Source organism: Pseudophryne corroboree, chromosome 11, assembly GCF_028390025.1.
Source record: "Pseudophryne corroboree isolate aPseCor3 chromosome 11, aPseCor3.hap2, whole genome shotgun sequence".
Taxonomy (NCBI): Eukaryota; Metazoa; Chordata; class Amphibia; order Anura; family Myobatrachidae; genus Pseudophryne; species Pseudophryne corroboree.
This window is the reverse complement of record NC_086454.1, coordinates 224654372-224668494: the sequence shown is the minus strand read 5'-3', so window position 1 is coordinate 224668494 and position 14123 is coordinate 224654372. Positions and strand designations below refer to the sequence as shown.

Below are 14123 nucleotides of genomic sequence, written 5' to 3'. Positions count from 1 at the left end.
TCCGAAGGTGATAAAGATCATAAGAAGAACAAAGGTTCAAGCGATCCTCATTGTTCCGGACTGGCCAAGGAAGGCTTGGTATCCAGATCTTCAAGACTTGCTCATAGAAGATCCCTGGCCTCTTCCTCTACGAGAGGACCTGTTACAGCAAGGACCGTGCGTGTATCAAGACTTACCGCGGCTGCGTTTGACGGCATGGCGGTTGAGCGCCAAATCCTAGCCCGAAAGGGTATTCCCAGTGAAGTCATTCCCACACTACTTCAGGCTAGAAAAGAAGTAACGGCGAAGCATTACCACCGTATTTGGAGAAAATGTGTCTTGGTGTGAATCCAAGAAGGCTCCTACGGAAGAATTTCAGCTGGGGCGTTTGCTCCATTGTTTTTTGCAAGCAGGTGTGGATGCGGGCCTAAAGTTAGGCTCCATTAAAGTACAAATTTCGGCCTTATCTATTTTCTTTCAGAAAGAATTGGCCTCCCTTCCAGAAGTTCAGACCTTCGTGATGGGCGTGCTGCACATTCAACCTCCTTTTGTGCCCCCAGTGGCACCATGGGATCTTAAGTTCCTGCAATCTCATTGGTTTGAACCTTTGCGTAAGGTGGAGTTGAATTCCTTACTTGAAAAGTGGTCATGCTGTTGGCCTTGGCATCCGCAAGGCGGGTGTCTGAATTGGCGGCTTTGTCTCACAAAAGCCCCTATTTAATCTTCCATGCAGATAGAGCGGAGTTGAGAACTCGTCAGCAATTTCTGCCAAAAGTGGTTTCATCGTTTCACGTAAACCAGCCTAGTGGCTACTGACGCCTTGGCGGAATCGAAGTCTCTCGATGTGGTCAGGGCTTTGAAAATCTATGTCGCCAGAACGGCTCCGATTAGGAAAACAGAGGCTCTGTATGTCCTGTGGGCTCCCAACAATATTGGGGCTCCTGCTTCCAAGCAGACTATTGCACGCTGGATCTGTAATACGATTCAGCAGGCTCATTCTACGGCAGGATTGCCGTTACCGAAATCGGTGAAAGCCCATTCTACCAGAAAGGTGGGCTCATCCTGGGCGGCTGCCCGAGGGTTCTCGGCATTACAGCTTTGCCGAGCTGCTACTTGGTCGGGATCAAACACCTTTGCGAAGTTTTACAAGTTTGATACCCTGGCTGAGGAGGACCTCATGTTTGGTCAATCGGTGCTGCAGAGTCATCTGCACTCTCCCGCCCGTTCTAGAGCTTTGGTATAAACCCCATGGTTCTTGAAGCATCCCCAGCATCCTCTAGGACGTATGAGAAAATAGGATTTTAATACCTACCGGTAAATCCTTTTCTCTTAGTCCGTAGAGGATGCTGGGCGCCCGTCACGGTGCGGGCTGTATCAGCAGTTATTGGTTTTGGTTACACACATGTTGTGTTGAGTTCAGTCAGTCTGTGGCTGATGTTAATCATGCCGTTGCATGCGTTGTTGTTGAATGCCATGTTGTACGGCGTGTTGAAGGTGTGAGCTGGTATGTATCTCACCTTAGTTTAAAAAAATTAAATAAATCCTTTTCCTCGAAATGGCCGTCTCCCTGGGCACAGTTTCTATAACTGGAGTCTGGAGGAGGTGCATAAAGGGAGGAGCCAGTTCACACCCCTTTTTAAAGTCTTAAAGTGCCCATGTCTCTTGCGGATCCCGTCTATACCCTATGGTTCTTGAAGCATCCCCAGCATCCTCTACGGACTAAGAGAAAAGGATTTACCGGTAGGTATTAAAATCCTATTTTTTTTTATTACTGGCTTATAGTGGTTTTTGTATTTCAATGAAGGGTCTTATATAATATATATATATATATATATATCAAGAGTTTGTTTAGGTCGGTGCGCTTAGTCACACGTCCAAATGTTACTTTAAAGCAATGGGTCGTCAGAAATTTCTGCTGTTTTTGGTTTAGTCAGTCGTAGATACTCCGTTGATGGACACCTCCCAAGCTTCTTTGGTGGCTGCACCGTTCTTCAATAAATGACTTGGGTATATTCAGTCATGCAATTCTGTGAAGGCAGGGGAAAAGAACAGGCGCCATATGGTGTAGTATTTAAGAATAAATGGAGTGATATATGTGTATAAAATATAAGTACCGGATAGGTTCTTGAGATTAGGCCTGTATATCTCAGAGAGTTCTTTGTGGCTGTTCCCTACCTAGGAAACAAAGATCATCGCCATATGGTGTAGTAACCTCAGATATATCTTGGGGTGCCCCCCCTTATATTTTAAGCGTACCAAATGAAAAATTCAATATAGCATATAGGATATATATATATCCATGTAGAGCAAGTCGGTCCAGTGAAATGTGATGGCTGAATTAATGGTCTGCTACTGCCTTGTAAATTATCAATAAAGTATTTAATCAATAAAAAATAATCATAATAATACACAAATTCAAAAATAAAATAAAACAAATCATAAATCTTAGCTGATTGGTATAGGCAGTAGGCAGGTCTGTCTCAACGCGTTTCGCCTCCAAGGCTTCCTCAGGAGAATACATCATATCAGAAAATGCACTTATTTATAGTGCTTTCAGTTTCATTTTCGACTGCACTTCCGGTTCGCGTCATTTCCGGAACCGGAAGTGCTCTATCCGACTTATAATTGCGTACATAGCTAAACATACAACAATATATCATTATATTTCATTGGTGGTGCAGTGAGAGAAATAGGGGTAATGTTGTGGCTGCAGAGCACAACGGACACACAATACATGTGCTCCGTGAGCTCGGTGAAACCGGAAGTGACGCGGCCGCGACACTTCCGGTTTAGGACTAGAGAGCCAACATGCGTTCCAGCAGATGGTTGGCAGGATGGATGGCGGAAGTGACATAGGCAAATGTAATGACTGTGGTTTGGAAAATAGAGAAGTCCATAATCGTGTTGTGGCTGCAGAGCACAACGGACACACAATACATGTGTTCCGTGAGCTCCGTGAAACCGGAAGTGACGCGGCCGCGACACTTCCGGTTTAGGACTAGAGAGCCAACATGCGTTCCAGCAGATGGTTGGCAGGATGGATGGCGGAAATGACATAGGCAAATGTAATGAAATGTGGTTTGGAAAATAGAGAAGTCCATAATCGTTCAGCAGCATACTTATACCACTTGATACAATGCATAGATGGATGAGAGATAAAAAAGTACCATATATATATGTATCTTGTTTGTTTATATATACATAAATATATGGTACTTTTTTATCTCTCATCCATCTATGCATTGTATCAAGTGGTATAAGTATGCTGCTGAACGATTATGGACTTCTCTATTTTCCAAACCACATTTCATTACATTTGCCTATGTCATTTCCGCCATCCATCCTGCCAACCATCTGCTGGAACGCATGTTGGCTCTCTAGTCCTAAACCGGAAGTGTCGCGGCCGCGTCACTTCCGGTTTCACGGAGCTCACGGAACACATGTATTGTGTGTCCGTTGTGCTCTGCAGCCACAACACGATTATGGACTTCTCTATTTTCCAAACCACAGTCATTACATTTGCCTATGTCACTTCCGCCATCCATCCTGCCAACCATCTGCTGGAACGCATGTTGGCTCTCTAGTCCTAAACCGGAAGTGTCGCGGCCGCGTCACTTCCGGTTTCACCGAGCTCACGGAGCACATGTATTGTGTGTCCGTTGTGCTCTGCAGCCACAACATTACCCCTATTTCTCTCACTGCACCACCAATGAAATATAATGATATATTGTTGTATGTTTAGCTATGTACGCAATTATAAGTCGGATAGAGCACTTCCGGTTCCGGAAATGACGCGAACCGGAAGTGCAGTCGAAAATGAAACTGAAAGCACTATAAATAAGTGCATTTTCTGATATGATGTATTCTCCTGAGGAAGCCTTGGAGGCGAAACGCGTTGAGACAGACCTGCCTACTGCCTATACCAATCAGCTAAGATTTATGATTTGTTTTATTTTATTTTTGAATTTGTGTATTATTATGATTATTTTTTATTGATTAAATACTTTATTGATAATTTACAAGGCAGTAGCAGACCATTAATTCAGCCATCACATTTCACTGGACCGACTTGCTCTACATGGATATATATATATCCTATATGCTATATTGAATTTTTCATTTGGTACGCTTAAAATATAAGGGGGGGCACCCCAAGATATATCTGAGGTTACTACACCATATGGCGATGATCTTTGTTTCCTAGGTAGGGAACAGCCACAAAGAACTCTCTGAGATATACAGGCCTAATCTCAAGAACCTATCCGGTACTTATATTTTATACACATATATCACTCCATTTATTCTTAAATACTACACCATATGGCACCTGTTCTTTTCCCCTGCCTTCACATATATATATATATATATATATATATATATATATATATATATATATATATATATATATATATATATATATATATATATATATATATATATATATATCCAACGGTTCCTAGCAAGCAGCGGCACTCAAGGACTGACTCAAGAGCAATATAAGGTGAACAGAGTTTTAATCCATTTCACAAGACAAATAAATCCATCCAACGTTTCGGGGCGCAAGCACCCCTTTTTCAAGGACAACAAGTGAGACTTCTCACTTGTTGTCCTTGAAAAAGGGGTGCTTGCGCCCCGAAACGTTGGATGGATTTATTTGTCTTGTGAAATGGATTAAAACTCTGTTCACCTTATATTGCTCTTGAGTCAGTCCTTGAGTGCCGCTGCTTGCTAGGAACCGTTGGATACATCATTGTTACCAGAAGGCACCGGGGCATTAAATCTAAGGAAGGGTGAGTGCCGATCCGAAGCTATATATATATATATATATATATATATATATATATATATATATATATATATATATATATATATATATTCAGACATTTAGAAATTTGTATTTATTTTTGCTTTTCCCCATTATTAATGGGGAGCGTTGCGGGGGCGGAACGGCGGGCGAACGGGGGCGTGATCGTGGTGGCTGCGGGATGTCACACGGAGCAGCTGCGATCAGGAAACTGGCGGCGAATCTCCTGTGGCCGCAGCTAAACTGCGCTGGCAGGAGGCTCCCACAGTTTCTGCTAACAAGCAAAAATTGCGAACACTCCGCAATTTCTGCTTGTTCAACTGGGGGATGCTCCAATCAGCATGCTGGGCGGCCACCAGCATATGATAAAAAGGATAGCAAATTCTGCTGATTAGCAGAATTTTCTATCCTTACTGAATTAGTCCCTCTATCTGCTAGCAGGTTTGTGGAATAGATTTTTCCCATATGCGATTGTTAGTTTAGATTCTTAAATTGTTGTATATTTCATGTAATTTTATTACATTTTGAGTTTTTGTATTGTAATTTCGTGGATACATTTTTGTAATGTGGAAGTGACAATAATTCTATTCTATGTAAAAGAGGGCAAAACAAAGTATTTTTTCCCCATTGCAGAAAGAATGTCACAAGTATGTTCTGCAGTAATACAGTATATGCAATAGGTGATTTCTTTCTTTCTTTCTTTCTTTCTTTCTTTATTTTTCTGCTGCGGGGTACACTGGGCTCCACAAGGATAGACATTGGGGGGTGTAGAGTAGGATCTTGTTCCGAGGCACCAACAGGCTCAAAAGCTTTGACTGTTGCCAAGATGCATAGCGCCGCCTCCTCTATAATACCCCTTTCACACCACACCGCAGCTTGTACCCGGTAATTTGCCGTTTTTTCTGGCTTCCTAAACGGTTCGAGCTGCGATGTGAAAGGGTCACCTTCAATTTACCGTTTACAAAATACCGGTATTTTGAAACTGTCAAAAAGCAGGGTCCTACCCGTTTCAGACCCGTTTAATTGTGCAGTGTGAAAGGGTCTGAAACGGTATTTGCAAGCCCCAGAAGGTGATAGGCTGTCTCCATGTGTGATCTCACCAGGCAGAAGCAGGAAATAAACATTTAAAATGACAACCACTGTTTTGTATGGGTGAAATGGGTTCAGTGTGAAAGGTACTAAAACGGTAATGAAACGGTAATATACCAGTTACAACATGCGATGTGAAGGGGGTTTAACTGCTCAGACCTGTTTTAAGAACCGTTTAAAGAACCGTTTCAAAAGCAGGTTTTGCGATGTGAAAGCAGCATTACCCTGCCTCCCTGCACCGAAGTTCAGTTTTGTAGTTGGTGCTGCAGATAGCAGGCACATAACAGAGGGGCTGCTCCAGGCAGCCCTAAGAAGAGCTTTTTTTTGAAGAAAAGTGAAGACTTCAAGGCTGTAGCAGTGTGTAGATGTCAGGAGACATTCACTGCTGCAGCTCCATCTCTCCCCAGCGGCGCTGTACACTCCCGCGCTCTGGTTGCCGGGTAACTACAGCAGGAGGATCCGGTTTTCTTCTAGTCAGGCACACACGACTGGGGCTCTCCGGGATCGCGTGGCCGCGCTTCCGGAGGTGGTGAGTGGGTCCCGTTCGCGGGACCCGTGCTTTATCGCGATCCGGTGCCGCCGGTAGGAGGCGGCCCGCGCGTGCTGGCGGTGGACACTGTGGCAGTACAGGCGATCCCACTAGATCACCAGGGCATGGGTGCAGGTCAGGTTTTCTCTTTAAACCTTTTTATTTGTAGCCCGCAGTAACAGGTGGTTTTGCCAGCAGAGGGGATAAGGCAAAGACCTGGAGCCCCTCCCCCAGCCCCAGGGCGCCATTTTCAGTAAATGTTCCCGCCCTGGAGCTGCATATCTGTCTCTCCCTCACTCCCTGTCAGTGTGTGGGCGCCATTTGTCTCAACTACACTGTTCCTGGGACTGCTTGGGCAAATCCTCCTTTGTAAAGCCGCATGGTAGTCAGCGCTGTGACTTTACAAGTCACTTAAGTATTCTACATGTCATTTAGACAGTGATAGTTAAGAAAGAGTGCATTTAGTCAGGGTTCATTGGTACAAGTACCCTGTGATATACATCCAGTTCTTACTGTGCAGTGTTATATCTATTGACTACATAGCTATATATATGAGCTAGTCCAGTGCAGTATTATTGTTGGTAATAACCTCTGCATTATATAACTGTGACTATATAATGCTGGGTGATTTCTTTCATGTCTCTCACTCAACTTGCTATCCCTATATTCTATAACCTGAGGGGGCTTGGTGCGTCAGCTTTATAATAATATAATATAGGATATTCACAAGATATACTCTGTATTTTTCTCTTTGATTTTAGTCACCATATCTCTCCTGTATCCCTGCTTGTGCTGACTACACTGCGCAGGGGTTTGGGCAAGGGGTATTGTGCTGCTGACAATTGTACCGTGTTACCTGATATTGCAAGTTACATCATGTCTGCTTCTGAGGGTAACGGTTCTGGGGCTGAACACACTACAGGTGTTGCTGACGCCACAGATCCCTATGAGGAGAATATAGCAGCTGCGGGCTCTGGTTCTGGGGGCTCCTTGCCCCCCAGTGGAACTGTCGCAACGGTGGTCTATAATGACCCGCCGAGGGCTACTTTCTACACATTTCTGAATACGCTAGTTACTAAACTAAGGCCCCCTATGGGACCTCCTATGCCGGTTCAACCGTATGTGGTCCCCGCGGCTAACCCGCCGTGGGCATATAATTTGTCTGCACAATTGAAGAAATTGAACCAGTCCTTGACTACTAAAAAGTCTGACATTCGCTCGCCTAAGACCAAGGGGTCCTCTAAGCGAGCTTTAACCTCCTCACAATCCACTGCTGTCACTGACACCTCGTCTGATGAAGATGGCGCTTACACTGACCCCACAGATTCTGACACAGATACGGCTGATGGGGAGGGTAGTTCACATGTGGATGTTCCTGATCTTTTGGAGGCTATTAAGTTGATTCTACAGATTACGGATGAACCCGAGCCATCCGTCCCTCCTAAGAAACCAGATAGGTTCAAGCGTCAGAAGGTGGTTAAACAAGTTTTACCTCATTCTGACCACCTAGTGGAAATACGTCAGGAATCCTAGGGAAACCCAGGGAAGAAGTTTGTGCCTCAAAAGAAGATGCTGGCTCGCTATCCCGTCGCGCCAGAGCTGTCTAAAAATTGGGAAACGCCTCCTCCAGTGGACTCGCATGTGGCTAGGATGGTGGTTTCCTCAGCTCTACCTGTCACTACCGTCACGTCTCTAAAAGAGCCTACGGATAAACGTGTGGAGGGTTGTCTGAAAGCGATTTACACCCTCACGGGTGCTGCACAAAGGCCCACTATTGCAGCGACATGGGCTGCAGAGGCTATTGAAGCATGGGCCCTAGAGTTAGAAACTGAAATCTCTTCTGACCATGCTAGACAATGCTTGTCATATATTGTCACAGCTTCTCAATATATTATAGAGGCGGCTTCTGATGCCAGTATTCTAGCAGCCAAGGCCTCTACTAAGTCAGTCCTGGCTCGCCGGATATTGTGGCTGAGATCCTGGGGGTAAATTTACTAAGATGGGAGTTCTATTTAAGATGGGATGTTGCCCATAGCAACCAATCAGATTCTTCTTCTCATTTATCTAGCACCTTCTAGAAGATAATACCTTGAATCTGATTGGCTGCTATGGGCAACATCCCATCTTAAATAGAACTCTCATCTTAGTAAATGTACCCCCCTGGTCTGTGGATCTGGACTCTAGAAAACCCTGGAAGTACTCCCTTTCAAGGGAGATATTCTGTTTGGGGAGAATTTAAATAAGATAGTGGCTGACTTGGCTACTGCCAAAACTGCCTGTGTGCCAAGTACCGCTCCTTCTGTATCGAAGGCTAAAGGTGCTTCCTTTCGTCACTTTCGTCCTTCAGGTAAAGCAAAAGGTCAGGCGTACCACAAGCAGGCCCGCACTTCCAAAACTGGTAAGCCGAAGCCCAAAAGAGCCTGGGCTGCCCGTCAGCCAGCTTCCAAGACCGATAAGCCTGCCGCATGACGGGGCGGGTCTCCCCCTGGGGGATCCCAGGGTTGGGGGCCCGGCTTCTAGGATATACCCAGGAATGGTTGAAGAACACTTCAGATGCCTGGGTACGGGAAGTCGTCACTCCAGGTTACGCCAAAGCCTTCAAAAACCGTCCTCCTCATCGATTTTGCCTGACAGACGTCTCTTTGGACCAGACAAAGGCAAAGACTCTACACTCGCTGGTACAGACCATCCTGGATACAGGAGTGGTAGTACAGGTGCCTCTTGCTCAGAGAGGCCGGGGGTACTATTCTCCGCTGTTTCTAGTCCCGAAACCGAATGGGTCCTCCCGGCCCATTCTCAATCTCAAGGCATTGAACAAGTTTGTAAAAGTCTCCAAGTTCCGTATGGAAACCCTTCGCTCTATAGTTCTAGCCTTGGAACCTGGGGATTACATGGTCTCCCTGGATATACAGGATGCTTACCTGCATATTCCTATAGCAGTATCGCATCAGCAATACCTGAGGTTTGCGATTGGCAACCTCCATTACCAGTTTTGGGCGTTACCTTTTGTTTAACTACGGCTCCGCGAGTCTTCACCAAAGTCATGGCGGTGATGACGGTGGTACTCCGCCGTCAAGGGGTCAGGATCCTACCGTATCTGGACGACTTGTTAATCCTGGCAAATTCCCCAGAACTTCTCCTGCGTCATCTGGATATGACTGTCCGGTTTCTGCAAGCCCACGGGTGGCTCATCAACTGGAAGAAATCCTCCCTGGTCCCTGCTCAGAGCATGGTGCACCTAGGAGTGCTATTGGACACTCACAACCAGCGGTTGTTCTTGTCTCAGGAAAAAGTCCTGAAGCTTCAGGACAGGATTCGTTGCTTCCTTTCTCGTCCGCAAGTGTCGATACATTCGGCAATGCAGGTGCTGGGCCTCATGGTGTCAGCATTCGACATGGTGGAGTATGCTCAATTCCACTCTCGCCCCCTCCAGAGGCTGATTCTGGTCAAGTGGGACGGCCTGCCTCACCGTATCAAGTCTCACATGATCTCATTGACTCCGGAGGTCCGTCTGTCGCTGCACTGGTGGCTCCAGGACCAACTATTGTGCAGGGGCCGTCCCTTCTGGATATCCGTCTGGGTCCTGTTGACGACAGATACCAGTCTAAGGGGTTGGGCCGCGGTGCTGGAGCAACACTCCCTTCAGGGTCGGTGGACCAAGGAGGAGTCTCTGCTCCCGATCAACGTTCTGGAATTGGGGTCAGTCTTCAACTCATTGAACCTGGGCCAGTATTTAATTCAGAACCATCCTGTTCAAGTACAGTCATACAACGCCACCACACTGGCTTACAGAAATCATGAAGGCGGCACTCGAAGCCGCTTGGCAATGAAGGAAGTCTCACGGATTCTTCAATGGGCGGAACGCCATCAACCAGCCATATCGGCGATATTCATCCCGGGAGTCCTGAATTGGGAAGCAGACTTTCTCAGTCGTCAGGACGTACACGCCGGAGAGGGGGGCCTCCATCCAGAAGTGTTTCAACTCCTAGTGGAAACGTGGGGCTGTCCAGACGTGGATCTGATGGCGTCTCGACACAATCACAAGGTTCCGATCTTCGGAGCAAGGACAAGGGATCCTCAAGCAGCATTCGTGGATGCGCTGGCGGTGCCGTTGAGGTTTCGGTTGCCGTACGTGTTCCCTCCGGTGTCACTCCTGCCCAGGGTAATTCGGAAGTTCAAGCAAGAAAAAGGAATTCTGCTTCTCATAGCTCCAGCGTGGCCCAGACGGCACTGGTTCTCAGACCTGCAGGACCTATCGTCAGAGCGTCCAATTCTACTTCCACAACGCCCAGACCTCCTCGTTCAGGGCCCCTGTGTCTACCAGGACCTAGCCCAGCCGTCTTTGACGACGTGGCTCTTGAAGCTTCCGTCTTGAGAGCTAAAGGGTTTTCTGAGGCGGTCATTCAAACTATGTTGCGGGCCCGGAAACTGGCTTCTGCTCGGATTTCCCATAGGGTCTGGCATTCTTACTTTGTTTGGTGCACATCTAACAATTATGACGCTTTCAAGTTTAGTACAGCCAAGTTGTTGGTTTTTCTTCAGCAGGGCCTGGACTTAGGCCTGCGTCTGGCCTCCCTCAAGGTTCAAATTTCTGCCTTGTTGGTGTGGCTTCAGAGAAAGATTGTGATCTTACCTGATGTGCATACCTTTACTCAGGGTGTGTTGTGTATCCAACCTCCCTATGTCCCGCCTGTGGCTCCTTGGGACTTGTCGGTGGTTTTTGAGGCATTACAAGAGTCTCCGTTTGAACCTCTTGGTTCAGCTGATCTTAAGTGACTTTCCCTTAAGGTGGTGTTTCTGTTGGCTATTGCCTCAGCTAGAAGAGTGTCGGATTTGGGTGCCTTGTCTTGTAGTTCCCCATATCTGATATTTCACCGTGACCGGGCGGTTCTTAGGACTCGTCCCGGATATTTACCTAAGGTGGTATCTTAGTTCCACCTTAACCAGGAGATTGTGGTTCCGGCCCTGGTCTCTCCTGACTTGTGTCCCAAAGAGCGGTCTTTGGATGTGGTACGGGCTCTCCGTATCTATGTGAAGAGAACCGCTTCTATTAGGAAATCTGATTCTCTCTCTCTCTTGTGCGTCCCCTCCCATAAGTAACTGCTTTAGGACATCCCCAATGTCTATCCTTGTGGAGCCCAGTGTACCCCGCAGCAGAAAACGAGTTTTATGGTAAGAACTTACCTTTGTTAAAACTCTTTCTGCGAGGTACACTGGGCTCCACAAGGCGCCCACCCTGACGCACTTAGCTTCTTTGGGTTGGTATGGCATTAGCCGCTGGCACTTCTCCTGTCGTGAGAGTGTGGTGTTTGTGGCTAGTAACTGTTGTCGTCTCTTTTCCTGCTACTGCATTGGGCTGGTTAACTAAAAACTGAGCTCCTGTGCAGGGAGGCGGCGCTTTGCATCTTGGGAACAGTCAAAGCTTTTGAGCCTGTTGGTGCCTCGGATCAAGATCCTACTCTACACCCCCTAATGTCTTTCCTTGTGGAGCCCAGTGTACCTCGCAGAAAGAGTTTTAACAAAGGTAAGTTCTTACCATAAAACTCGTTATTTGTTCTATTTCAGAGTACATTGAGACATTAAACTGCGTAAATTTCAATTAAAAACTAGAAAAATGGGGGTTATTATAAAACTTTTGACTGATAGTTTATGTCCACCATGCTATTTTTCACTCATGATTTTTAGTGTCAGCTTTGCATAATTATTGTAAATAAATGTGCTGTATGGATTGGTGTATTCATATACTGTGTATAGGATCCCATCATTTGTCACAAATTTTATTTTTTTGCAGTTACTTTCAAATGCAGAACAGTAATATTAAGGGAACCATTCACTTCAGAGTTATGGCTGCGAACTGAATCTCGACAGAAAGTTGTTGTATAAATATTGATATTAAGCAACTCCTATTCATGAGAATACCATTATGGGAACTGCTATTTACAAGGCAGCCGTGTTATCTATCTATCTATCTATCTATCTATCTATCTATCTATCTATCTATCTATCTATCTATCAGCACTCACCAGGCATAGGGCAGTATCCAATTCGGCTAAAGGATTTGCTGGGGGCTATCCTATTAGCCACGATATCCGGCACGTATCAGGGATTATGCTCTGAGTGTCTCAGGTAAAAAACGGGCTATAAGTACTTAGTTCAATAATGCTCATCGGGCTAAAATCACGTTTTTTCAGCTGAAAATTAACATAGCTAAAATAATACCCCCCTTGAAAAGGAGTTTTCTCATACGTCCTAGAGGATGCTGGGGACTCCAAAAGGACCATGGGGTATAGACGGGACCCGCAGGAGACATGGGCACTTTAAGACTTTAAATGGGTGTGAACTGGCTCCTCCCTCTATGCCCCTCCTCCAGACCTCAGTTAGATTCTGTGCCCAGAGAGACTGGACACACACCAGGGGAGCTCTCCTGAGTTTCTCTGAAAAATACTTTTTTAGGTTTATTATTTTCAGGGAGCACTGCTGGCAATAGGCTCCCTGCTTCGTGGGACTGAGGGGAGAGAAGCAGTCCTACTTCTGTGAGTTAAAGGCTCTGCTTCTTAGGCTACTGGACACCATTAGCTCCAGAGGGTCTGATCACTTGGTATAGCCTAGCTGCTCGTTCCCGGAGCCGCGCCGTCGTCCCCCTCACAGAGCCATAAGAAAGAAGCCGGGTGAGTAACCGAAGTACAGAAGACTTCACTGCAGACGGCAGAAGACTTCAGTCTCGGAGGAACCGCGCAGTGGTCGCGCTGCGCGCCATTGCTCCCACACACAAGCGGCACTACATTGGTGCAGGGCGCAGGGGGGGTGCCCTAGGCAGCAATAATACCTCAAATTCGGCCTGGCAAAAGTAATTTACAGTGCATAGGCACTGTATACAGACCCCCGCCAGTATAAAAAATAGCAGGACATAAGCGCGCCATGAAGTGGGCGGGGCTTGGTCCCCCCAGCTCTAATCAGCGCCATTTTCTCTCCACAGTGAGCTGCAGAGACGCTGGTCCTGGCCTCCTACACTTCTGTCACAAGTAACAGGGTGCTAAACAGGGGGTGGGGGTGGGCACAGCAAATTTGGTGTTGATTAATATTGTTTTAAAAAGCGCTGACAGGTCTGGGGCATTATATATACTTTCAGACCGGGATATGCGCTGGGTGTGAGCTGGCAAACTCCCTCTGTGTTTCTCTAATAGGCCTTATTGTGGGTCTGTCCCCTATAGCCCAGTGTGATAGTGGTGTCGGTACGAGTGTCGACATGTCTGAGGTTGAAGGCTCTTCCCAGGAGGGGGCTGGTGTGGGGACAGAATAGTGTGGGGGAGTGAATCTGTCGGCACCGCCGACTGCTGATTGGGTAAATATGTTGAGAGCCTTGAATGCAAATGTGGCTTTATTAAATAAGAGATTGGATAAATCTGAGGATCAGAACCAAACATGGAGACAGTCCATTGAAGATGCTTTATCCCAAACGCAGACTCCCTCAGGGTCACAGAAACGGCCGTTTACCCAAATAGCAGACACAGATACCGACACGGATTCGGATTCCAATGTCGACTATGGTGATGCCAGGTTGAATCCTAAAGCATTCAGTACATGATTGTGGCAATAAAAGAAGTGTTGCATATCACGGAAGACCCTGCTGTTCCTGAGACAAGGGTCTGTATGTTTAAAGGAAAGAAACCTCTGGTAACGTTTCCTCCCTCTCATGAACTGAACACTCTTTTTGAAAAGGCT

The 14123-nt window shown here is 46.4% G+C and overlaps 1 protein-coding gene across 1 annotated transcript in view; it reads left to right on the top strand.

Annotated features, from left to right (window-relative positions):
• CENPT (centromere protein T) overlaps positions 1-14123 on the top strand; it is a 575308-nt gene that overhangs the window by 127730 nt on the left and 433455 nt on the right. The gene's annotated exons all lie outside the window — the stretch shown is intronic.